The sequence below is a fragment of the Orcinus orca genome, chromosome X (assembly GCF_937001465.1).
Source record: "Orcinus orca chromosome X, mOrcOrc1.1, whole genome shotgun sequence".
Lineage (NCBI taxonomy): Eukaryota > Metazoa > Chordata > Mammalia > Artiodactyla > Delphinidae > Orcinus > Orcinus orca.
The window spans coordinates 100,745,029-100,771,538 of record NC_064580.1 but is presented as its reverse complement, the minus strand read 5'-3'; the positions used below and the strand labels follow the sequence as shown (position 1 = coordinate 100,771,538).

The 26,510-nt window shown below is 48.4% G+C and overlaps 2 long non-coding RNA genes across 23 annotated transcripts in view; one reads left to right on the top strand and one right to left on the bottom strand.

The window, feature by feature from the left end:
• The window catches only part of LOC117198173 (uncharacterized), a 109,835-nt gene extending 89,791 nt beyond the window's left edge, over window positions 1-20,044 (top strand). For 12 of the 13 annotated variants that reach the window (XR_007474710.1, XR_007474711.1, XR_007474712.1 and 9 more), the window contains exons 3-5: window positions 14,664-14,779; window positions 14,882-14,982; window positions 19,603-19,809. This is a non-coding gene — a long non-coding RNA (uncharacterized LOC117198173). Of the gene's footprint in view, window positions 1-14,663; window positions 14,780-14,881; window positions 14,983-17,290; window positions 17,345-19,602; window positions 19,810-20,026 lie in introns of those variants that run through there. The other variant, XR_007474722.1, reaches the window with a different exon arrangement.
• Window positions 8,589-26,510, bottom strand: part of LOC125962901 (uncharacterized) — an 84,221-nt gene continuing 66,299 nt past the window's right edge. For all 10 annotated transcript variants that reach the window (XR_007474724.1, XR_007474725.1, XR_007474723.1 and 7 more), the window contains exon 2: window positions 8,589-9,437. This is a non-coding gene — a long non-coding RNA (uncharacterized LOC125962901). The remainder of the gene's footprint in view (window positions 9,438-26,510) is intronic.

Here is a 26,510-nt window from a genome sequence, read left to right as displayed (position 1 = left end):
GGCCTAGGCGGGCCCAGGGCCCCGGAAGCCTCTCTGGGCCGCGGTGCGGCCCAGCCAGAGACCACCGCGGGCAACGGGAGTTCCGCCGCCCTTGGCGGCAGCGGCCGAGGCGGGCCCACCGACCTTCTTCTGTCCAGCTCAGAGACGACACGTGGAGCCTGGCTACCCAGTGCCGAGGGCGCCCGAGGCCCAGCGAGAGCTGGCAGTCCGAGTCCAGAAGGGGACGGCGCTCGCGGGACGCAGGAGCCACCGCAGGAGGAGGCCTTCACCTGAGCCGAAGAGTCCAGTCAGTCGGTGGCTGCGCTGCCGTCTCGCGCGGTCTCCGGGATGGTGGCCCAGGCCTGACCTGGCCTGTCCCGAGGGCTCCCGGACGGGGCTCCCGGAGAGGAGAGGGCAGGACACGAGAGGAGAGGAGAGGAGCTGAGCAGAGCCCCGCCGAGTGGACCCCCGGGCCGTGCATTTGCAGCAGGCTTCAGCTTTCTCCCCACGAGGCCCTGAGCCTCAGTTCAGCGATGAGCAGGAAAGGCCCCGGCTTGCATTCCGGCCTGGCCCTCCGGGTCTCGGCCGTGTGCTTGCACCTGCAGCCCAGCCAGGGAATCAAGGGGAAGGGGTCTGAAGAAGCTGCCTGAAGCTCACCTCTGATGGACTGAGAGGAACGCCTCCCCCCCCCCGCCCCCTTGACCACCCTCTCCCCCATGACCACCACTCGTCCAGCTTGTCTGCCAAGGCCGGGAACGAGGTGCATACTCCTGGGCACGCGGCGGTGCCTTCGAGTCCCCGGCTGACCCGATAGGCCGCTTCTGGAGCAAGCTGTGCGGTGGCCCGTTCCTGCCCTTTTGCCCAGCTCTTATCTGCCGGGGCGGGGGTGCGTGGTGGGCTGGTGTGTGTGTGGGGGTCCGGTCCCGGGGCGGGGTGCGGTGTGGGGGAGGGCTTCCGACTGGGAGCAAGTCTCCAGGCTGGACCCCTCCCTCCCTCCACACGTACCCCTCCTGGAAGGGCGCTGAAACCCTCCCCGCGCCCCTCTCCTTTCGCGCCTGTGAGTCGCCCGACACGTTGTCAGGCCATCTTACGTGGGCAGAGCCTTTCCTTGGGGCCGGGTCCTGAGGTAGCTAGGCGCTCTGACTGGTGGCCCGCCGCAGGTGCCCTCAGCGTGCCCCTCTGGCCGGGGCCAACGGCGGCACCTGCAGAACGTGGAGCCGCTTGTGAAAACTCCCAGGAGTCTTCCCCAAACGAGAGGACCCCCGGGTCGTCCACGGGGAGGGAGGCCGAGGAATAGGGCGTCCCCCGGCCGCGGAGTTCCTGTTCCCGAGGTGAGCTCGGGTGCGGAAAACGGACCGGGATCCCCTCGCTGCGGACGGTGCCGTCCCTCTCTGCGTACCGATCGATCGTGGCCCACTTGGCGTCCCATCGCCAGTGGGTCCTGGGCACCCTGTGTCCTGCGGCACAGGAAGGGCCTCACGGGATGCGGCGGGGCCTGGGATCGGGACTCTCTATGGCGGGAGCAAGAAGTAGAGAAACCGAAACCCAGATCCAACTGTGAGAGGGTGGAACGTGCACAGCGCCCCTGCATTGCTCTTCCTCGTCTGCGTCTGGGAGCAAGCACTAACGAGGACACGTTCTCCGGGCTGTCTGCAGGGTGCTGCCCCCGACAGGGGACCGGGCGGCCACCTCCTCCCCTTTCCCCGTGGTCCACGGTGGCTGGGCCCGGGGCCTCCGCCGGGGCACCGGCAGCGGGTCCTGGGTCCCCGGTGGCCCTGAGACCCCAGGGACCCCACTGGCCGGCCTCGCTCCTGCAGGGAGGGCCAGGATCCAGGGGCCAGATGCCCTGGGGTGGGAGCTTCAGCTCCCTGTTCCTGAACATGGCGGCTGCCGAGGCCACGGCCCCGAGGGTGGGGAGCGCGGCGGGCCTGGCAGCCAGGGGCTCCTCGGTGGGCGAGCCCGGCCCCGAACCCCACCGCGTGTGGCTTCCACACCTACCGCGGAGGCGTGCCGGGCGGCCAGGTTCGGCCCGGGAATCCTCCCAGTGCTCCGAAGCCAGCCCTCCTCCCCGTCACGGGCCTTCCCCACGGTATGCACAGGCAGGGGCTGGAGGCCGTGCTGAAAAAGCTTCCGCTTGATGGCACTGTTGCTCCAGAAATGCCCAGCGCCTTCGCGAGCGTGGCCTCTCCCTCTGCCCTTTGCGGATCAAAAAAGGCCCAGGGAAAAAGGCCCAGGGAGGCCCAAGAGCCACCCAAGCCTTCCGAGTGGGCTGGGACCTACTGGGGGGTTGGGGGAGGCGGTGTCTCTTCCTTTTGGGGCTTCTCCTTGGCAGTAGGAGCGCACAGGTAAAGACCTCCCAAGGAATCCGTGCCTCGGTGGGTCCATCTCCACACCCCTCTGGGAGGGGTCTGGAGTCCACGTTGCCTGGCCCACAGGTCCTGGCGACCGGGACCCTGTCATGTCTGCACACCTGGGGACGGGCATCCACCTGGGTCGTGTCGGGCAGAACCCTGGCCCTCTCAGGACATTGATTCAGAGCCAGAGGTGGCACAGGGACCTGGGTTCCTCGTCTTCCTGCGTGGTTGCCTCTCTGCTGTTCTCATCCCGCTACGTGAACTGGCTTAAGGGCTCAGGAGCAGGCCCGAGAGGGTCTAGGCCACTGTGGCAGCGGGAGGCACTGACGGGGACCCAAGGGAGCTGGGGCACATTGCCCCTGCTCACCTCCAGGGGCGTCAGGCGGTCACTCTGCCACGGAGTGCCCGGGGTCGGGGGTGCAGGGAGGTGGTTTGGCGTTGCTGGGACAGGTGTACATCCCAGCGGCTCCCCTCCATCCGCACAGACAGATGACCCTGGGGAGGGCCATCAGTTCAGTAGACCCTTCTGGGGAGCTCTCCATGGGAGTGTGTCTGTACTCTCGCCTCAAACCCCCCCGGACTCGTTCGTCGGTTCATTCACTCGTTCCCTGCTCCACTCGTTCATTCGTAAGCACGCAGGTACACGAACGTGTGCGTGGGCGCGCGTGCGTATCACGTGTGCGTCGTGCGTAAGCTCGTGTACGTGCGCCTACAGGGCGTGTACAAAAGGTCCCTTCTCTTGTACCTTCTCCCTGTAACCGCCTCGGGGGTGCCGCTGTGGATAGAACTTTCTCCCGGTCAAAGCCAAAGCCCTCGCCGTTGCTCGATGGCCGCTCCCAAGTTGTCCCCGTCTGCGGAGGGAAGCACGCGTCATTTCTGCGTGCGTATGTGTGCTCCCGGGCTTGAATGCAGGTGGGGGCAACGGGCCGCAGAGGGCTGTGTGCATGTCGCCTGCTCCCCGGCCCCAGCAGGCTCACGTAGCGATAGGTAGTCTTCTGCCTTTTCGGCTGCTCTCACGGCGCTATAGGCGTGCCGTGGCGTCGGCGCGTCTGTGCGGAGTCGACGTCGTGTCCTGCTAGGTCCCCTCCGTTTCTTTTCGGACAGCTGCCCAGGGTAGGGTGCCCTTGTCTGTGCCCGGAGGCAGGAGCGTAGGGTGTCTCACGTGCCCCTCCTCTTTGGACGCTAGGCTTCCGCCTCGTTCCTTCCTCTCCTCTTCTGTCTCCCACGGAAGTGGCTCTGAGGCGCGGGCCACTGAGTCTGTCGTTACCAGGGTGTGGGTGAGCGTGACCAGGGTACGTTCTCCGGCGTCGGCGTCCACCCAGAGGAGAGGAGCAGGGTAGATCTCATGTGGGCCACGGCCCAGAGCACGTGTCTTCATGCCCGGAAAGTCTGTGAGGTCGGCCTTTCTCTGGATAATGACAGTACTGCTGGTGCCCTTTTATCTGAGTGAAATAGATGTTCTATGTTTTTATTTGTGGTTGTTTATGTCTGCTTGTTAGATATTCATGTATATTTCACCAATGTCACACTGGTTAAAGTTGGAACTTATTGAGTACAGCGCCTTTTGTTCTGTTGGAGTTTACCGCTTACTTTGCCAAGAAAACTGTGTTTTATCCTTATGAGCCTATGTTCGGGCCTGCTGCCTTCTTATCTGTTGGTGGGATATAGGAATGACTGATAATCATATGGGGCTTTTTTGTTCGGTGTGATTAAAATGTTCTATAATTGACTTAGAAGAGGAGCGTTTAAGTTTGTGATTCTAGTAAAAAGTATGTAATCTCTCACTTTAAACAAGTGAATCGTAGGGTATATTTTGCTGTATTTTTACAGAATTGCAAATGTGTAAACATGTTTATTGAAAAAGAAGAAACTTAAATCAAGTAGTTAACCCTTTACTAAAGAACAGGAAGAGATCCACAAAGTAAACCGCAAGCTAGCAGAAGGAAGACAGTTATTAAGATTAACGCAGCTTAAACCTGAGTGTCCACCAGCAGATGAATGGATCAAGGAAATGTGTATATATTTACAGTGGAACATTATTCAGCCATAAGAAAGAATGAACTCTTGCATTTGTGGTAACATGGATGGGACCTCAAGGGCATTATGCTGAGTGGAATAAGACAGAGAAAGATAAATAGTGTACGATCTCACTTACATGTGGAATCTTACAAAGAAAAAAATGATAAGAAGAAAAAGCAAGGCCACAGATGCAGAGAACGGATTGGTGGTTGTCAAAGACATGGAGTGGGCGATGGGCAAAATGCGCAAAGGGGGTCCAAAGGCACAGACTCCCAGTTATAAGGTATATAAGTCATGGAGATGTAAGGTATAGCATGGTGACTATAGCTACCAATACTGCGTTGCATATTTAACAGTTGAGAGAGTAGATCTTAAAGAGAGTAGATCTTAAAAATTCTCATCACACACAAAAATTTGTAACTCCGTGGTGATTGGTCTTAACTAGAGTTACCATCATTTTCAGAAAGTATAGAAATGTCAAATTATTATGTTTTACACCTGAAAATAATGTAATGTTGTTTGTCAGTTATACCTAAAAAAAATGTCCTGTGCAGTAAAAAAAAAAAACAAAAAACTAAAAAAACAAAAAATGTAGCTTACATGAAGTATAGAATAGAGGAAAAATGAATGAGAAAATTGACAGCTGAAAAGATAAGTGCATTTATTATTTATTTATTTTGGCTGCGTTGGGGCACTGGCTTTCTGTAGCCGTGGCAAGCGGGGGCTGCTCTTCGTTGCGGTGCGTAGGCTTCTCATCGTGGTGGTTTCTGTTATTGCGGAGCACGGGCTCCAGGCATGCGGCCTCAAGTAGTTGCAGCACACAGGCTCAGTAGTTGTGGTTCGCGGGCTCTAGAGCCCAGCCTCAGTAGTTGTGGCACACGGGCTTAGGTGCTCCGCGGCATGTGGGATCTTCCCGGACCAGGGATTGAACCCGTGTCCTCTGCACTGGCAGTCGGATTCTTAACCACTGCGTATTTTTACTTGCGTTAAGTACTTAACCCAAGTGTTTTTGTGTTTGTGAGTGGCTTATTTCACTTGCATTTTGTCCTCAAGTTTTATCCATAGTTTTCCATGTCACAGGACTTACTTCCTTTTAAGGGGTGAATAATATTCAGTTTTCTGTACATGTCATATTTTCTTTATCCATCCACCTGAAGACCAACTTGGAGTCTTAAGAGGATACTGGTACATTTCCTAAGTGAAAGGGAACTTGTAGGAATTTCCTAGATAGGGAAAGCTTAAGGGGAACTTCGGCGTGACTGGATTGGGTGACATTTTAAGTTTTGCTTAAAGTTAAAGTTTTTTTCATATATAAAGTCTAAACAAACTGTTTGAGAGACTGAAATCGCTTTAGCTCTGAAGAGAAGGGACACCAGCTCCTTCCAGCTGTAAGGCATTCTTTGGTGGACTGAAAATATAGCAGAAGTGTTTGAGGAGTCATCCTCATGACAGGTAGCTGTCCCATAGGGAACCTCATCATGACACTTTAAGTAATTGACAAGAATTGCAGTCAGCTGTCCATATCCGTGGGTTCCACATCCACAGATATGGAACTCGCGGATACAGAGGGCTAATTGTAAAGGATATGAGTATCTGCCGATTTGGGTATCCACAGGCTTCCTGGAACCAATCCCCCATGGATACTGAGGGCTAACTGCATTGAGACACTGTACTGAAAGAGCAACATAAGATGGTGAGCTCACAGTGGAAAGCTAAAGAGTCCAGAGTCATATTCTCTACAATTATACCATACTTGTACACAGCTATGCAGTTATTTGCATGTTAATGACAACCTGTGACTAGATGTCAAAAACCTTTAGTTAGAATTTTGCCTTTGACCATTTGATTCTTTTTCCTTGGAGAATCAAAGTCATGCAGTTCAAGAATCATTTCATAGAGGACAGTATTTTTGTGTTTGTGAGTGGCTTATTTCACTTGTATTTTGTTCTCAATTTTTATCCATATTTTTCCATGTCTCAGGACTTTCTTCCTTTGAAGGGATGAATCATATTGCATTTTCTGTATATCTCATATTCCATCCATCCTCCTGAAGACCAACATTTGGGTTGTTTCCCCCTCTTCACTATTGTGAATAGTGTTGCTAGAAACATGAGTTTGCAGATATCTCCTGAAGACACTGCCTTCAAGTATTTTGGATATGTATTTAGAATCTGGATTACTTGGTCATATGGATCTGATATACTGGTTTCCATAGTGGTTATTCCGTTTTTTAATCCTAGAAGCAGTGCACAAGGGTTTGAATTTCTGTACATTCTCATCTATATCCGTATTTTGTTTTATTTTGATAGTAGCTATGTTAATGTGTTGAAGGTGACATCTCATTTTGCTTTCGATTTGCATTTCTCTAGAGATCATTGATGTTAAGCACCTTTGCATTTTCTGGTTGGCCATCTGTATTTATCTTTACAGAAATGTCTATTTAAAGTCCTGCTCATTCGTTAATCAGGTTTTTGTTTTCAAGTTTTTAAGTTTGTAGGAGTTTTTTGTATATTTTAGATAATAACACCTTATCAGATATGTGATTTCCATGTAGTTTCTTCTATTCTGTAGATAATCTCTTCACTCTGTTGATTGTGTCCTATGATTCGTTTTAGTGTGATGTAGTCTCATTTGTCTATTTTTGCTCTTGTTGTGTTGACAAAACTCCCAACTTTTAGGTTGTGCCTAAGTTTTATTGTGGGATCTTAGTGAGGACTATAGCCTGGGAGAGAGACTCTCAGAGAGCTTTAAGGAACTGCTAAAGAAGTAAGGGAGGAGCCAGGACATAAAGGACTTTTTTTTTGCTGGAAAAAACATTTAAACGATTACTGTTAATCACAAAAAACAGACATCTGAAGTTAATGATTTTAGTACTTTTCTATGTATGGGAAGATGCAAAAATCTTGGCTCACTGAAATTATTCCTTATCTTCATTATCTAGGGCCAGTTTCCAAAGTGCAGAATGCTTCCTGTTTTTCTCCATCCTGAATTTCCCTCAGGGTGCACCTTCAAGGGGTGGTTGCAGTGGCTGATGGCTTGATCCCTGTAGAACTGGAATGGTGGGCAACATTCTTTGTTTAGTGGAATGGCAGGCAACATTCCCTGTCCACAGCTGCCTGTGCTTCTCATGTCATATCCAAGAAATTCCAAAACTACTGTCAAGAAAGTTTCACCTGTTTTCTTCTATGAGTTTTATAGTTTTTCTTATATTTAGTTCTTTTATATATTTTCAGTTAATTTTAGTATATGGTATCTTTCATTTGTATGTGGTTATACAATTGGCCCAGTAGTATTTGTTGAAGGGACTGTTTTGCCATTGAGACGTATCGGCACCCTTTCGAAAATCATTTGGTCATATACAAGATGGTGTTTTCCGGGCCCTCTAGTCTTCTCCATTGGTCTACATGTCTGTCTCATGCCAGAACTACACTGCTTTGATTAGTGTAACGCCTTTTTGTTTTAAGTTTTGAAGTCAGGAAGTGTGAGACCTCCAACTTTGTTCATTTTCAAGACTGTATATTTGGAGGTCCCTTGAAATTACTTATGAATTTTAGAATTTTTCTATTTCTGTAAAAAATGCTGTTGGGATTTTGATAGGGATTGCATTAAATGTGTAGATAGCTTTGGGTACTATTGACATCTTAACAATATTAAGTCCTCCAATCCATGAATAGAGGATATGTTTCCATACATTTGTGTATTCTTTGAAGTCCTGTCATCAGTGTTTTCATGTATGTCTTTCACTTCTTTGGTTGTATTTATTCCTCAGTAGTTTATTCCTTTTGTTCTTAAATTTTTATTTCTTTAAAAAACTTAATTGTTTCATTATCCTCTTATTTCATAGATCTATAAACAGATAAAAACACTGTCAGTATTTTTCCCATCACTTGCAGAAAGACCCTAAAAGTTTGGGGTTTGCTTTTTCATACTATTCACACACATGGAAATGGAGCTATAACTTTAGGTTAAAAATTCATCCCTATGCCCTATACTGTTAGAAGGTTTTAGAACTGATGGTTGCCTAAGTTTAAAATCATAATTGAAATTCCTAGTTTGTCTTAAAAAAGATCCCAGCACAGGGACTGATTGAAATGATCGAAAGAGCCTCCTCCAAATTCCAGTGCCCAGTAGTAAACAGAGCCTGGTTATTTAACCTGTTTTTTTTAAAACCGTGTATAAATGACCAACAGGACATGGGTATCTGAATATACACAGCAAACAATGTATATGCATATAGCAGATTTTACACTTATTTAATTTGTATAAATGTGCCACTTTGGCATAAGGATTATTTTAAGGTGAAGCGCAAATACAAAGAAGTAGATACAAGAAAAACTTCCTGCCCTCCCCTTATTTGCCTAAAAGCAGGACATAAATTTTCAAAGGTGTCCCTCCTCCCTTTTCAACCAGGAAGGAGAAAAGTTAATCCCTGGAAAAAACATTAGACCTTCTCAATTTGGAAACAGCACCAGAGGAATCTACATAAAAAACTTTACCAACTAGCCCTTATCTACATTAGTTTCCCATATATTTCCCTTGTTACAATTGGCGCTCTAGAAATTTCAAGGTTCTTTTTCATTATCACTTCTCTAAACATGTATTGTTCTTTTGCTAAAATACTATGTAAACTCAAGTTCTAACCAAACCTTTTATTCAACTCTGGGGACTTCCATGTGTCACAAGTGATACACATGTTAGTAAACTTGTTTTTCTCTTGTTAATCTCTCTTTTGTTATAGTGGCCCCAGATAAGAACTTGGGAAGGGTAGAAAGGTAATTATTTTTCCTTCCTTGCATTGGGCAAATGATATCTGCAATGTCTGTCATGGAACAATAAGTGGAAAACTTTACTATTCACCATTCACAGAACTATTTAGAGCTAAAAGAAGTTTAAACAAGTACACTTTCAAAAGATGTTGTTAGGGGCTTCCCTGGTGGCGCAGTGGTTCGGGGTCTTCCTGCCGATGCAGGGGACATGGGTTCGTGCCGCGGAGTGGCTAGGCCCGTGAGCCATGGCCGCTGAGCCTGCGCGTCCGGAGCCTGTGCTCCACAACGGGAGAGGCCACAACAGTAAGAGGTCCACGTACTGGGGAAAAAAAAGAAAAAAAAAGATGTTGTTAAGTTGGTATCACTCATAAGCCTGAGATTATGCTAGCCTTAGTTGCTCCCATCCCAGGTGAGAAGGTCCCAAGAACAGGCACTGCCTGTGCTTTATCACCTCCCGCTCTTTGCCAGGGACCCAGCGCCCCTTCCACAGCCTTCCCAGGGCTGGTGTAGGTGGTGTCCACACCACCTAGGTGGGTATGGGTCACAGTGACTTGCAGGTTTTTTTCTGCCTGACTGGTACCTTTATTTATATTTTCCTTCGTTTTGGTGAAAAGAAAATGCTCTTCATGAAAAGTAAGGTTTGCATAATGGAGATAGTGTAGTATAGAGGGGAAAAGGAAGTTAATCACTGAAGCCACCATGCAGAGATAAGAAGTGTTAATTTGGGGCATGTATCATCGCAGCAGGTTGTTCCCTGAGGACACAGAGAGATGTAAATAAAGATCACTTAAAAACAACAGTCTAAGGAGCTGCCTAGACCGTTGAACAATGTGGGGGTTAAGGCTGCCGACCCTCCCTACAGTTGAAAATCCGTCTATTACTTACAGTCAGCCTCTGTGTATGTGGTTCCTCTGTATCTATGGTTTTGTATCCATGGATTCAACCAACTTTGCATCCTGTAGATTGTAGTATTTACTACTGTGAAAAATATCCATGTATAAGTGGACCCACACAGTTCAAACCCGTTGTTCAAGGGTCAACTGTATTGGGTTACTCAACAACTGACTGTAAGGATATTTTTGACTCCATTTCCATTGACAAATATAATCCTTACTTCATTATTTTTTAAGGAAAAAAAAACCCATCTTCACTATTACAGAAGACTGAAATCACCCCTGTCCAGATCCACTCCCCAGTGTAACCACCCTTAAAAGAAACACTTCTTGGGGCTTCCCTGGTGGCGCAGTGGTTGAGAATCTGCCTGCCAATGCAGGGGACACGGGTTCGAGCCCTGGTCTGGGAAGATCCCACATGCCGCGGAGCAACTAGGCCCATGAGCCACAACTACTGAGCCTGCGCGTCTGGAGCCTGTGCTCGGCAACTAGAGAGGCCGCGATAGTGAGAGGCCCGCGCACCGCGATGAAGAGTGGCCCCCGCTCGCCGCAACTAGAGAAAGCCCTTGCACAGAAACAAAGACTCAACACAGCCATAAAATAAATTAATTAATTAAATTAAAAAAAAAAAAAAAGAAATGCTGCTTTTAAAAATCCATGGGCTCTGCATCAACCACACAGCAGCACAACTGGCCTGCTGACTGCCCCTAACGCCGCAGAATTTTCTGCCTCCATTCTGCTCCCCCACTGAGGACCTGCACAGGCTGTCCAGCTACTTCCATCCTTGTCTCAGGCTCTGAATCACAGCCCCTTTTCTCACATATTCTCTACTTTTTGGGCAGAGGTGGTAGAAATTTCCAGGGCAATGTTACCGAATCAGGTTTCTTTGCCCAACGTGAAGCAAATCAAACACTAAGATGCCAAGGTTTGCAGCAGAGAAAGAGCTTATTCGTGAAGCAGCCAAGTGCGGGGACTGGAGAACAAATTTCAAAACTGCCTCCCTGAAGGCCAGGGACTCAGGATAGAGGATAAAGAAGCAGGGTGGTCTGAAGAGTGGGGAAAGCTGATTGGAGGTAAGAAGAAGGTGAAGTAATCATTCTGCACAGGCACAAGTGAACTACATGCTGCTTTTGTGGGACGCATGTTCAGAAAATGGTGGTGTCAGCATGATCTGAGGGTGGAGTTTTTGGCCCTCTGACACCAAAAAGTCATCCATCAGACACTCGCGCAGGCCCGGTGGTCTTGACCCATTTGAACTGCTTAAGACTTGCTCCAAGTTCCTGAAAATCTAAGCAACCCATAGTCAGAGGTGTTGTCTATAGGGGGTGGTTAAAGGAGTCTTGTGATAATACTGTCTAAGCTGCGTGAAGCTTGCAGGGTATGCAATTTGCAAGAACAATTAAGATGAGCTTGATTGGTGAAGGCAGGTTACACAGTATTATTTATTAAGCAAGTTATAGTTTAAGGGTCTAAATGATGACTGCCCTCGATTTCAATAAGAGGAAGGAGGACAACAAGGGCCCTGAGGTGCTCAGTTCTGGCCAGGCAGCTGCCTTTCTGCATTTCAGGTCAACACAGGAAATCTCACAAAGCCCAGCTGCCTTCACCTGGTGGGGAACGTGTTGGGTGAAAGTGTTCATGCTCTGCCGCAACTTGCCCACCTTGTTGAGGGTGGACAGTAAAGAGAGGTTCCACCTCCTCCACAGATGGAATTACCGAACAAAGCCTTCACCTGTGAGTCTCACTATGGATTGATTCCTCATTATTTTTCCAGGTTCTTCACCTTGGGGAATAACGGCAATTCCCCCATGAAAAGAAGCAACTCAAAGCCTTTTTTCTGTCCCTGTTCCCTTGACAGACACAGATTCAATAAGTACTCATTGTGCCAGAAAACCAAGGTCCACAGAAACTAGTGGTTTTGCCAGGGTGAACCAGGGTGCCACAGGATGGATTCACACACACGTGGCTCTCAGGCTGCCAATCCCTTACTCTTGTAGGAAATGAAAAAAACATTTTTCCCTACCCTTCTAACTTCTCTACTGGGATTCCAGTAACAAGAAACAGATTAACAAGACAAAAAGCATACAAACGTGTTTAATGTAAATGTATGTGACTCAGGAGCCTGCATAAGAAAATGAAGACCTGAAGAAATGGATAAACCTGAGTGTTTTTATGCTTAGGTTTGATAAGAGTGAAAAATCATGGAAGGTCTGATAGGGACAGAGTATGAGTTAAGTGTAGTAAAATGGGGGAAATTTAGCAAGTCCTGTTCATTCACATTCCTCTGTGTCCCTTCTAATTCAGAGATAAGAATGTTCCTTTCTGCCAGGTAAAGGGAGGGCACTGCTCACATGAGGGTTTATGACCGGCTTCAGAGGAAGATCAAAAAGTCCTTGCAAATGCTATTTCTCAAATTCCTCCAGCTTAAAATATTCAATATGCCAATATGCCTGACCTCATCACTCTATGAAAATGACCAGTAAGTACAAGAAAAGATGCTCAACATCATTAATCATTATGGAAATAGAAATTAAAATCACAAGGAGATAGCATTTCATACCTACGAAGGTAGCTATAATACAGTTAAATGGGACATGAATGTTTTCATGGGGCATTAGGGAATAACTGTAACCTTTGTTCAATGCAGTGATGGTGTATTTTGGGCATTTTTAAGACCTTATCTGTTACAGGGTATGATACATTAGATCATATGGAGTGTATAACTTAGGATTTATGGGTGAAGTCAATATGTTTGAAATACTGTAGCAAAACAAAAACAATTAGAAAGTGGTTATTTTTGAAGCTGGTGGATGGTGAAGGGGTTCAGAATATGTCACCCCAAAATATGCCACTTTGGCATGTGGATTCTTTTGAGCTAAGCAACCAAATCCCAACAGAGGCAGGAGAAACTCTTTACCTCTTCTAAAGGACATTTACATTTATAAAGAAAATTTCCATTTAGAGCCACACTTCCGGAGATAACTTTTGTGAAATTCCCATTTCTATGTAAGTAATTAAAATTGGTTTTTTTCCTCCTCTTAATCTAATTTAAATTTCTGAAGGCCAAGTGTAGAACTTAGAAGTGTAGAAGTTTTCTCCTCCCCTATAGTGGGTAAGTGGAGTTATGTTCCATCTAATTTGCTTAAAATTATCTATGAAAAGCGTATACGAGAATGACAAGAAAAACTATGCCAACCGAAACTGATAATCATATTTTGAGTATGTTATTGAATCATATGGGTGAAAACACCAACCTAAAGGAGTTGATTCTGGTTTCATTTACAGAGCTGTAATTGGTTGTGTCCATTTAGGGCTGGAAACAGGTGGGTTTTGTTTTAAGTATTGTAGAATTATTCAACCACTTCATTAAAGTGTAGGGTATCTATTTTTAATGATCTCTTGTGTGAGAATGTAAATACGGGGAGGAGATTCTGAAAGATGCACACTGTACAGGTAACAGGGTCAGCTCTGGGAATGGCATGAACATTAGGGCTGGTGGCCAAAGGTGACTTTCATCATTTGCTGAGCACCTACTATGTGCCAGATACTAGTGTTCTTCATGCTGGAAATATAGACACGAAAGAGACCTAAAGTCCTTGCTTACATGGGGCTCACATCTAGTGGGGGAGACTGAAAGGTAAGCTCAATGAGACCCACGTGTATTATAATGATGCGTGCTGTGCAGCACATGAAGGCAGGGAAGGGGAATAGGTCGGGGGAGGGATCTTCACCTGCAGGTAGGTTGTATGGAGAAGGCCTCACTGAGAAGGGGACATAAAGACCTGAAGGAAGAGACGGGGTGGGGGTGGGGGACCCTGTGGAGATCTGGGGGATGATCCTCTGAGGATCATATCCTGTGTGCCTCTTACTAATGTTATGCTGTTAAATCATTTAGACACTTACAAATAGTCATTGACCCTCCAGTTTTGAAGCAGGAGGCGCTGTGGTGTATTCTGTTTGGAATTGGTCAGGGTTAGGGCCACAATTACCTTGATGAGGATATGATTGAAGACCTTAGCCACTTTGAATAAATTGAGGTTCTAGCCATGCACACTAGTGTGTGCTCCTATAAAATGGATCTTTTTGGAATATGTGTAGAGATTGGTCCCTACAGAGCATCTTACTGAAGTGGCTTGGTCCACTTCTGTAAGTTGTTTAGCTATGTGACTGACAGTGCTAACAAAACCCAAACTGTCATTTTGCCCCTTGGGCCAGGACGCTCATCCCTCGTGGAAATCAATCAATTATAAGTGGGAGAACATTTCTGTATCTGTGGATCTGTAGGTCTGACCGTTTATTTATTTATTTCACTAACCTCAGGGACAGTATGTTAGGGAAGCAGAAAGGCTGATCAGTATCTCTGACCATGAGCCTCAATGCCAGCAAATTACCATATGAAGTGACCAAATGGTCACAGTGGATTACATCACAGTGGGTTTGCAGTATAAAGTCCAGACCATCTGTAGCTGTAGGCTTACTTCTCCTAAGGGTAGGCAGTGGCTGGATGGGTTTCTTTTGCAGAACTAGGAAAAGGCTGCTGTGTTTTTGTTTTGTTCTTTTGTTTTTTACTTTTTTCATGCTGAATTCTTACTTAGGGAAATTAATCTGTATCTGTGGCCAAGGTATTCAACAATACTTTCTTTCTGTTTCAGGTCACAGTTTGGTAAGAAGATCAAAGGGCACGATCAACAGCTCGTGCACTGCCTTGGTGTGGACCCAGAGTTCAAGCACAGACGAAGATCAGACACTGACTTCACACTTCTGATAGGTACGCAGTACAGCCCTCAGTTGTGCTTTGATTCTGTTTCCCCCTTCTGTACAATAGGCTCCCCTCTCAAGGCAGGTCTCTCACCGAATTTCCTCTTGTTAGTGTCTGGCTAGCACCGCGTCCAGGTATACTCAGTCGCTGTAATTGTTCATCGTGATGATCAGGAGAGCTCTGCCGGTGCGATTCAAATATCAACCTATTTGGTAAGTTCCAACACCCCCAAACTCAGTTTAAACTCGAAGCCCAGAAAAGGCCATTATTACTAGAGCCGATTTCACACATCTGATAGGTATGGAACATAACTCCCAGGCGTACTCTGTGTCTTACCCCCTTGCTTTTTACAAAGGTGACTTTCTGAATTGTTTTAATCCAGTTTATACTGGTGCCATGGAGGCACGTTCTTCATGCTCAAGACTGAGCAAAGGCAGGGTTATTTCAGTACCTTTTAAAGCTATAAAAAATAGCCCGACACTTTCATAAACCCTAGAGCTAGGAGAGAATTTGAGGGGATCCTGTTTGGCCCCTGGATTGCTGAGAAAAGGAACTTCTGTCATCCTACACTGGAATCTCTGAGAAGGATGATGTGAAACTTCTCATGTGAAATGTACCTTGCTATATAGCGCCTCCTAGTTTAAGAAGTTTTTTTTATACCTTATTGAAATCTCTACTGGGAAGGATCCAGCATACACTCATTTGTTGTACAGGAGGAAAACTAGAGCTGTCAAATGCCAATTCTGTAGTACTCTTCTGGTCTACAGCACAGGGCAGGCTCAGTAATATTGAAAGAGGAATAGCTTATTATTGTTTATGATGTATTGTTCTTCTGTGATTTTAACAGTAATGCACCCATAGGTGATTTAGAAAGTTATACAGGTTTCATGGGGGAGTCATAAGGGACTGTTTCCAGTAGTTGTGCTGGCTGATCTCCTCTTATGGACCATACCATTGGCATGCCCTCCTGTTGGTGTGGGTGAGTGGGTCAGGGTTCAGCAGACATTGGCTTCATGTGCTGTATGCCAACTTTTTATAACGACTATGTTCTGTGAATCAGCAGTTGGGGCAGGGAGAGATGAGGGGCCCAGAGAGGGTGGTCAGCATCATAATCCCCTTATGACCTCATCAACTTGCCACCTCTGATTTTGAACACATCCTTGTACTTCTCCAGGTTTTGATATCTCTAACTAATTTCCGGGTAAATCAATGAAAAGTTCCTACATCTTTATGATCAAGGACCTTTTCGAGAGGCTGATGAATACTGTGGAAATTAATTTTTTTTAAATGCATATCTGTACATACATACACAAATTAGCAGCTACTTCAGGAAGTTTAAGGAAACCTATGGACCTCTCTTAAGAGCACCTAGACTTAGGGAGTTCACTGTTTCTTCCAATTTCACACATCTGTGATTTTAGTGCCTTCCACCATTCAAATCGTATCAGGCCCCTGCCTGACGTTCTCCAATAATTTCCCATTGAAATTAGAATGAAACTATTTACCAAGCATGGCCAGCAATGAACAAGATCAGGCTACTCTTTGCCCTGATCACTCAACCTCTTTCCTCCTTGATTACTTTGCCCAAGACACACAGGTATGTTCCTTTGGAGCTTTATTAATAGGAGTATAATAGGCAGAAGATAAACGTCCCTGTTTACAGTGTACACCTTGATAACTATTGACATATGTTCTACCTGAGAGATGATCAGCACACTCAGAATAATGAACACATCCATCACACCCAAAAAAAGGTTTTGCTTCCTTGGTATGTATAGTAATGAGAACTACATTTTGCTCCAAAGAGGTTCTCTAGTTATTTATCTCATGCTTAACTAGGGATAATTTATTATTAAGCAAATTATGTATGTCGGAAAACAACTTGCTCCTGGTATACTTGAATGTACCTGAGAAACTTCTTTCCTTATGTTTTTGATACTTTATGCCCCAGGTCGAATGTTACCGAAGTACAGTCTTTCACAGGAATCTCATATTGATGAGTGTTATTATATATTCTCCTATTAATGCTTTTGTCTAAGGTATTTTGAATGTTAATCATAGTAAATTTGGAGTCCCTGGCACATTTCCACCCATAACAAATCATGAAAGAAATTTTATAGAATCCTGTACTCATAAAAGTTGAAAAATAATGGAATCATTTTTAAATCGTAAGAGTGTGCTTAAAATGTATTCCTGGATGCTTGGTTATGGTCCTCAACAAACCTAATGTTGAATTCAGTAAGTTAGCTAAGGAAAGAGTATGTGGTAGCTTATGATTTATGTGTGGGATAGGCCAGTTTCTCTTTAATGGCAATAGACATAAAATAATGGTTAATGGTCAATGTTATGTATTGTAAGAAAGGAAAAAGTATTTTTTCAACCTTCTTAGTGTCCCCGGCAAGGTCTGAAAATGAAACTGATAAAAACAGATTAACAGAAGAAAGGTGTACAAATTTATAAGTTTTATGTGTCATGGGATCCTTCATGAGCAAATGGTTAGACTTGTGTATCTTATGCTAGGTGTGATGAAGAGTGGACAGTCATGGAGGAATATGATAGATTAAGGAAAATAAGGTAATTGTAGTGAATGGGGGGGTCATTTAGCAAGGCCTGTTTGTTTGGATTCTTCTTGGCGTCCCTCCTAATTCGGAGATAAAGAGGCTCCTTTCCTAATTCTTGTATGGACTAGTCAAATTTGAAGAAGATAAAAACAGCAGTTGGAATTTTTTAAATGATAAGGATCATTAAATGTTCGATTAAAACAGTTTTTTGGGGTTTTTTTGTGGTATGCGGGCCTCTCACTGCTGTGGCCTCTCCCGTTGCGGAGCACAGGCTCCGGACATGCAGGCTCAGCGGCCATGGCTCACGGGCCCAGCCGCTCCGCGGCATGTGGGATCCTCCCGGACCGGGGCACGAGCCCGTGTCCCCTGCATCGGCAGGCGGACTCTCAACCACTACACCACCAGGGAAGCCCAAAACAGTTTTAATTTAACCTCATATCCTCTTCTTTCTCTTTTGCAAAACCTTTTAAATACTGTTTCAATTATACACTACTTCTGGACCCAAAGCATAACCTCCGAAATTTCACTGTGTAATCTGCTGTTCCTTCTTCTTCAGCCTTAATACATATTGAAGAAAAACACTAGCTATATTATATTAGAGTGACAAATGAAATGAAGTTAGATTAGATATGATTAGAAGCAATCAACCTCAATACATCCGCACTGGGTTCCTTCAACTTTCAGTTCCTTACAGTGAGTAGCTCCTTGGAGATGTGTGAGATGGCTATCTAGTTCTACGTTCTGTGGCCTCTAAAGTCAGCCTTCTTGATAGCAACAAACACCAAGTCCCCCCCTCTCTGCTTAGAGTGAGCTCATTCAGCTTCTTCGGATTGTCTACTTCACATTTTAAAAAGGATATTGCTAACTCATGTAGATTTGGTGAAAGTTGAGGTTGTCTTTTAATGTTAATGTCTTACACAAATGCTTTTGAGCAATTGCCAGCCTTTTTTTTTTTAATTAAGTAATTTATTAATTTATTTTTGGCTGCGTTGGGTCTTCGTGGATGCGCGAGGGGTTTCTTTGTTAGTTGCGGTGAGCGGGGGCTACTCTTCATTGCCGTGCGTGGACCTCATTGCGGTGGCCTCTCTCGTCGCGGAGCACCGGCTCTAGAGTGCAGGCTCAGTAGTTGTGGCACACGGGCCTAGCTGCTCTGCAGCATGTGGGATCTTCCTGAACCAGGGATCGAACCCGTGTCCCCTGCATTGGCAGGCGGATTCCTAACCACTGCACCACCAGGGAAGCCCCATTGCCAGCTTTGTAAATACCTAGATTGTCTTTTGCTTGTTTCATGAAAGCACAGCTACAGTTATACTAGGTGCTACCCAAAGTTTCATGTCTTTTCTTTTTATTATACTAAAGATTCATAGGATGTATTTCTTTCCTATCCTATTGGTAGAAGGGAGAAGGATTGAAGCAGGAGCTCAAAACTCTAGTTTTCATCTGTCTGACAAGAAACTAAAGTGCTTTCATATTTCTTCAAAACTGTGTTTTCATGGAGATTAAATTATCCCTTTTCGTCTATCACTCCAGCATCACAGAGCAACACAGAGGCTATTTAAGGGTTTCTGAAGACATGCCTTTGCTTCTTCTGTCACTAGAATAGATTCTAACAACTTGAGCATCACATTTGCATGAAGCTTTCATTTATATTGGTGAAAAAAATGCATGCTTTGTGATTAATAGACCTTTATATATCCAATGCTCTTATTTTAAGTAGCACATTCAACACCCTAATAGCTGCTATATCAGAAAAGGAACAGAAATAGGTCTGAGAAGAACTACATTCAAATCCTAATTATGTGTCAAATCACAATCAGTCACATAAACATTTATAGCATGTCTTGTCTTTCCTCTTCTATAAGCAGTGAGGTGAAACTACTTACCCTACCTACATTACAGGGTTATAATGAGGACCAAAACTGAAGAAAAAATTTGGATAAGCATTATTCCTATGAAAATGGATATTACTTATTAATTACTAGTATTAGAAAGCAGTTTTGGTCAGTGCTGCTGTAAGACACTCTTTGTACCCCCTTAGGGACCAGAGGAGAATGCTAACTGTTCTAGCGGTAGTCATTGTGTAGTGTGTAAAATTCTCATCAAATATCTATATAAGTCCTTTGCATACACTGTTAAGTTCTTGAATGCTGAATAGTAATAAATAAGAAGTGTATACTCTATTAAAAAAAAACTGCAAACGTCTATTGCTGTGTATTCTGGACTGCATATTCTGTTGCAAGCATGGACTCACAGGTTGCTCATCAATTCCAGGACCACCTCCACTGCGTCCACAGGCAGGTGGAGGGCCATCCCCACCACCAGCTCTACCAGTGCAACCTCGACCCACAGGAGTTGCTCCTCGTCCTCCAACTCCGTTACCTCTACTAAGTGGTATACCATATTCACCACCATTACCTTTGTTTGGGGATCTCCTGGTTTAACTTATGAAGCAGAAATATAAACCTGACCTCCATGAAATGATTCTTGAACTGCATGACTTTGATTCTCCAAGGAAAAAGAATCAAATGGTCAAAGGCAAAATTCTAACTAAAGGTTTTTGACATCTAGTCACAGGTTGTCATTAACATGCAAATAACTGCATAGCTGTGTACAAGTATGGTATAATTGTAGAGAATATGACTCTGGACTCTTTAGCTTTCCACTGTGAGCTCACCATCTTATGTTGCTCTTTCAGTACAGTGTCTCAATGCAGTTAGCCCTCAGTATCCATGGGGGATTGGTTCCAGGAAGCCTGTGGATACCCAAATCGGCAGATACTCATATCCTTTACAATTAGCCCTCTGTATCCGCGAGTTCCATATCTGTGGATGTGGAACCCACGGATATGGACAGCTGACTGCAATTCTTGTCAATTACTTAAAGTGTCATGATGAGGTTCCCTATGGGACAGCTACCTGTCATGAGGATGACTCCTCAAACACTTCTGCTATATTTTCAGTCCACCAAAGAATGCCTTACAGCTGGAAGGAGCTGGTGTCCCTTCTCTTCAGAGCTAAAGCGATTTCAGTCTCTCAAACAGTTTGTTTAGACTTTATATATGAAAAAAACTTTAACTTTAAGCAAAACTTAAAATGTCACCCAATCCAGTCACGCCGAAGTTCCCCTTAAGCTTTCCCTATCTAGGAAATTCCTACAAGTTCCCTTTCACTTAGGAAATGTACCAGTATCCTCTTAAGACTCCAAGTTGGTCTTCAGGTGGATGGATAAAGAAAATATGACATGTACAGAAAACTGAATATTATTCACCCCTTAAAAGGAAGTAAGTCCTGTGACATGGAAAACTATGGATAAAACTTGAGGACAAAATGCAAGTGAAATAAGCCACTCACAAACACAAAAACACTTGGGTTAAGTACTTAACGCAAGTAAAAATACGCAGTGGTTAAGAATCCGACTGCCAGTGCAGAGGACACGGGTTCAATCCCTGGTCCGGGAAGATCCCACATGCCGCGGAGCACCTAAGCCCGTGTGCCACAACTACTGAGGCTGGGCTCTAGAGCCCGCGAACCACAACTACTGAGCCTGTGTGCTGCAACTACTTGAGGCCGCATGCCTGGAGCCCGTGCTCCGCAATAACAGAAACCACCACGATGAGAAGCCTACGCACCGCAACGAAGAGCAGCCCCCGCTTGCCACGGCTACAGAAAGCCAGTGCCCCAACGCAGCCAAAATAAATAAATAATAAATGCACTTATCTTTTCAGCTGTCAATTTTCTCATTCATTTTTCCTCTATTCTATACTTCATGTAAGCTACATTTTTTGTTTTTTTAGTTTTTTGTTTTTTTTTTTTACTGCACAGGACATTTTTTTTAGGTATAACTGACAAACAACATTACATTATTTTCAGGTGTAAAACATAATAATTTGACATTTCTATACTTTCTGAAAATGATGGTAACTCTAGTTAAGACCAATCACCACGGAGTTACAAATTTTTGTGTGTGATGAGAATTTTTAAGATCTACTCTCTTTAAGATCTACTCTCTCAACTGTTAAATATGCAACGCAGTATTGGTAGCTATAGTCACCATGCTATACCTTACATCTCCATGACTTATATACCTTATAACTGGGAGTCTGTGCCTTTGGACCCCCTTTGCGCATTTTGCCCATCGCCCACTCCATGTCTTTGACAACCACCAATCCGTTCTCTGCATCTGTGGCCTTGCTTTTTCTTCTTATCATTTTTTTCTTTGTAAGATTCCACATGTAAGTGAGATCGTACACTATTTATCTTTCTCTGTCTTATTCCACTCAGCATAATGCCCTTGAGGTCCCATCCATGTTACCACAAATGCAAGAGTTCATTCTTTCTTATGGCTGAATAATGTTCCACTGTAAATATATACACATTTCCTTGATCCATTCATCTGCTGGTGGACACTCAGGTTTAAGCTGCGTTAATCTTAATAACTGTCTTCCTTCTGCTAGCTTGCGGTTTACTTTGTGGATCTCTTCCTGTTCTTTAGTAAAGGGTTAACTACTTGATTTAAGTTTCTTCTTTTTCAATAAACATGTTTACACATTTGCAATTCTGTAAAAATACAGCAAAATATACCCTACGATTCACTTGTTTAAAGTGAGAGATTACATACTTTTTACTAGAATCACAAACTTAAACGCTCCTCTTCTAAGTCAATTATAGAACATTTTAATCACACCGAACAAAAAAGCCCCATATGATTATCAGTCATTCCTATATCCCACCAACAGATAAGAAGGCAGCAGGCCCGAACATAGGCTCATAAGGATAAAACACAGTTTTCTTGGCAAAGTAAGCGGTAAACTCCAACAGAACAAAAGGCGCTGTACTCAATAAGTTCCAACTTTAACCAGTGTGACATTGGTGAAATATACATGAATATCTAACAAGCAGACATAAACAACCACAAATAAAAACATAGAACATCTATTTCACTCAGATAAAAGGGCACCAGCAGTACTGTCATTATCCAGAGAAAGGCCGACCTCACAGACTTTCCGGGCATGAAGACACGTGCTCTGGGCCGTGGCCCACATGAGATCTACCCTGCTCCTCTCCTCTGGGTGGACGCCGACGCCGGAGAACGTACCCTGGTCACGCTCACCCACACCCTGGTAACGACAGACTCAGTGGCCCGCGCCTCAGAGCCACTTCCGTGGGAGACAGAAGAGGAGAGGAAGGAACGAGGCGGAAGCCTAGCGTCCAAAGAGGAGGGGCACGTGAGACACCCTACGCTCCTGCCTCCGGGCACAGACAAGGGCACCCTACCCTGGGCAGCTGTCCGAAAAGAAACGGAGGGGACCTAGCAGGACACGACGTCGACTCCGCACAGACGCGCCGACGCCACGGCACGCCTATAGCGCCGTGAGAGCAGCCGAAAAGGCAGAAGACTACCTATCGCTACGTGAGCCTGCTGGGGCCGGGGAGCAGGCGACATGCACACAGCCCTCTGCGGCCCGTTGCCCCCACCTGCATTCAAGCCCGGGAGCACACATACGCACGCAGAAATGACGCGTGCTTCCCTCCGCAGACGGGGACAACTTGGGAGCGGCCATCGAGCAACGGCGAGGGCTTTGGCTTTGACCGGGAGAAAGTTCTATCCACAGCGGCACCCCCGAGGCGGTTACAGGGAGAAGGTACAAGAGAAGGGACCTTTTGTACACGCCCTGTAGGCGCACGTACACGAGCTTACGCACGACGCACACGTGATACGCACGCGCGCCCACGCACACGTTCGTGTACCTGCGTGCTTACGAATGAACGAGTGGAGCAGGGAACGAGTGAATGAACCGACGAACGAGTCCGGGGGGGTTTGAGGCGAGAGTACAGACACACTCCCATGGAGAGCTCCCCAGAAGGGTCTACTGAACTGATGGCCCTCCCCAGGGTCATCTGTCTGTGCGGATGGAGGGGAGCCGCTGGGATGTACACCTGTCCCAGCAACGCCAAACCACCTCCCTGCACCCCCGACCCCGGGCACTCCGTGGCAGAGTGACCGCCTGACGCCCCTGGAGGTGAGCAGGGGCAATGTGCCCCAGCTCCCTTGGGTCCCCGTCAGTGCCTCCCGCTGCCACAGTGGCCTAGACCCTCTCGGGCCTGCTCCTGAGCCCTTAAGCCAGTTCACGTAGCGGGATGAGAACAGCAGAGAGGCAACCACGCAGGAAGACGAGGAACCCAGGTCCCTGTGCCACCTCTGGCTCTGAATCAATGTCCTGAGAGGGCCAGGGTTCTGCCCGACACGACCCAGGTGGATGCCCGTCCCCAGGTGTGCAGACATGACAGGGTCCCGGTCGCCAGGACCTGTGGGCCAGGCAACGTGGACTCCAGACCCCTCCCAGAGGGGTGTGGAGATGGACCCACCGAGGCACGGATTCCTTGGGAGGTCTTTACCTGTGCGCTCCTACTGCCAAGGAGAAGCCCCAAAAGGAAGAGACACCGCCTCCCCCAACCCCCCAGTAGGTCCCAGCCCACTCGGAAGGCTTGGGTGGCTCTTGGGCCTCCCTGGGCCTTTTTCCCTGGGCCTTTTTTGATCCGCAAAGGGCAGAGGGAGAGGCCACGCTCGCGAAGGCGCTGGGCATTTCTGGAGCAACAGTGCCATCAAGCGGAAGCTTTTTCAGCACGGCCTCCAGCCCCTGCCTGTGCATACCGTGGGGAAGGCCCGTGACGGGGAGGAGGGCTGGCTTCGGAGCACTGGGAGGATTCCCGGGCCGAACCTGGCCGCCCGGCACGCCTCCGCGGTAGGTGTGGAAGCCACACGCGGTGGGGTTCGGGGCCGGGCTCGCCCACCGAGGAGCCCCTGGCTGCCAGGCCCGCCGCGCTCCCCACCCTCGGGGCCGTGGCCTCGGCAGCCGCCATGTTCAGGAACAGGGAGCTGAAGCTCCCACCCCAGGGCATCTGGCCCCTGGATCCTGGCCCTCCCTGCAGGAGCGAGGCCGGCCAGTGGGGTCCCTGGGGTCTCAGGGCCACCGGGGACCCAGGACCCGCTGCCGGTGCCCCGGCGGAGGCCCCGGGCCCAGCCACCGTGGACCACGGGGAAAGGGGAGGAGGTGGCCGCCCGGTCCCCTGTCGGGGGCAGCACCCTGCAGACAGCCCGGAGAACGTGTCCTCGTTAGTGCTTGCTCCCAGACGCAGACGAGGAAGAGCAATGCAGGGGCGCTGTGCACGTTCCACCCTCTCACAGTTGGATCTGGGTTTCGGTTTCTCTACTTCTTGCTCCCGCCATAGAGAGTCCCGATCCCAGGCCCCGCCGCATCCCGTGAGGCCCTTCCTGTGCCGCAGGACACAGGGTGCCCAGGACCCACTGGCGATGGGACGCCAAGTGGGCCACGATCGATCGGTACGCAGAGAGGGACGGCACCGTCCGCAGCGAGGGGATCCCGGTCCGTTTTCCGCACCCGAGCTCACCTCGGGAACAGGAACTCCGCGGCCGGGGGACGCCCTATTCCTCGGCCTCCCTCCCCGTGGACGACCCGGGGGTCCTCTCGTTTGGGGAAGACTCCTGGGAGTTTTCACAAGCGGCTCCACGTTCTGCAGGTGCCGCCGTTGGCCCCGGCCAGAGGGGCACGCTGAGGGCACCTGCGGCGGGCCACCAGTCAGAGCGCCTAGCTACCTCAGGACCCGGCCCCAAGGAAAGGCTCTGCCCACGTAAGATGGCCTGACAACGTGTCGGGCGACTCACAGGCGCGAAAGGAGAGGGGCGCGGGGAGGGTTTCAGCGCCCTTCCAGGAGGGGTACGTGTGGAGGGAGGGAGGGGTCCAGCCTGGAGACTTGCTCCCAGTCGGAAGCCCTCCCCCACACCGCACCCCGCCCCGGGACCGGACCCCCACACACACACCAGCCCACCACGCACCCCCGCCCCGGCAGATAAGAGCTGGGCAAAAGGGCAGGAACGGGCCACCGCACAGCTTGCTCCAGAAGCGGCCTATCGGGTCAGCCGGGGACTCGAAGGCACCGCCGCGTGCCCAGGAGTATGCACCTCGTTCCCGGCCTTGGCAGACAAGCTGGACGAGTGGTGGTCATGGGGGAGAGGGTGGTCAAGGGGGCGGGGGGGGGGAGGCGTTCCTCTCAGTCCATCAGAGGTGAGCTTCAGGCAGCTTCTTCAGACCCCTTCCCCTTGATTCCCTGGCTGGGCTGCAGGTGCAAGCACACGGCCGAGACCCGGAGGGCCAGGCCGGAATGCAAGCCGGGGCCTTTCCTGCTCATCGCTGAACTGAGGCTCAGGGCCTCGTGGGGAGAAAGCTGAAGCCTGCTGCAAATGCACGGCCCGGGGGTCCACTCGGCGGGGCTCTGCTCAGCTCCTCTCCTCTCCTCTCGTGTCCTGCCCTCTCCTCTCCGGGAGCCCCGTCCGGGAGCCCTCGGGACAGGCCAGGTCAGGCCTGGGCCACCATCCCGGAGACCGCGCGAGACGGCAGCGCAGCCACCGACTGACTGGACTCTTCGGCTCAGGTGAAGGCCTCCTCCTGCGGTGGCTCCTGCGTCCCGCGAGCGCCGTCCCCTTCTGGACTCGGACTGCCAGCTCTCGCTGGGCCTCGGGCGCCCTCGGCACTGGGTAGCCAGGCTCCACGTGTCGTCTCTGAGCTGGACAGAAGAAGGTCGGTGGGCCCGCCTCGGCCGCTGCCGCCAAGGGCGGCGGAACTCCCGTTGCCCGCGGTGGTCTCTGGCTGGGCCGCACCGCGGCCCAGAGAGGCTTCCGGGGCCCTGGGCCCGCCTAGGCCGAACCTCCTCTGGCGCCGAGGGGAAGGGACACGCGGCCAAATGCCCGCAGAACCGCGGCCCGGCCTCCTTCGGAGCAGCTTCCTCTAGTCCCGCCCAGACGTGGCGGCCACCAGGGTCCACCGAGACTCCACTTCCTGTAGCCCCACACGCCAGGCGGCCGGGCTGTGCGCCTTGTGCCACTGCCCGTCTCTGGAGCGTCCACGGCGCCGCCGGGCCTTGGGCCACGCTTCCCGCCCCTTCCCAGGCGGAGCCCTTGACTTCCCGGGGCCACTGTCCAGTGTTCCCGACTTCGATCCTTCGTCACTCCTCCCCAGGAAGGGACGGGTACAGGGTTCGCGGGATCGGCGGACCCGTTCCTCTTGATTGGCACTACTGCACCACGAATGCCAACCTGCCCTGCCCCTTCCCCTCCCCCAGGCCCTCTCCCTCTGCCCTTTGCCGAGGGAAAAACGAAATGCC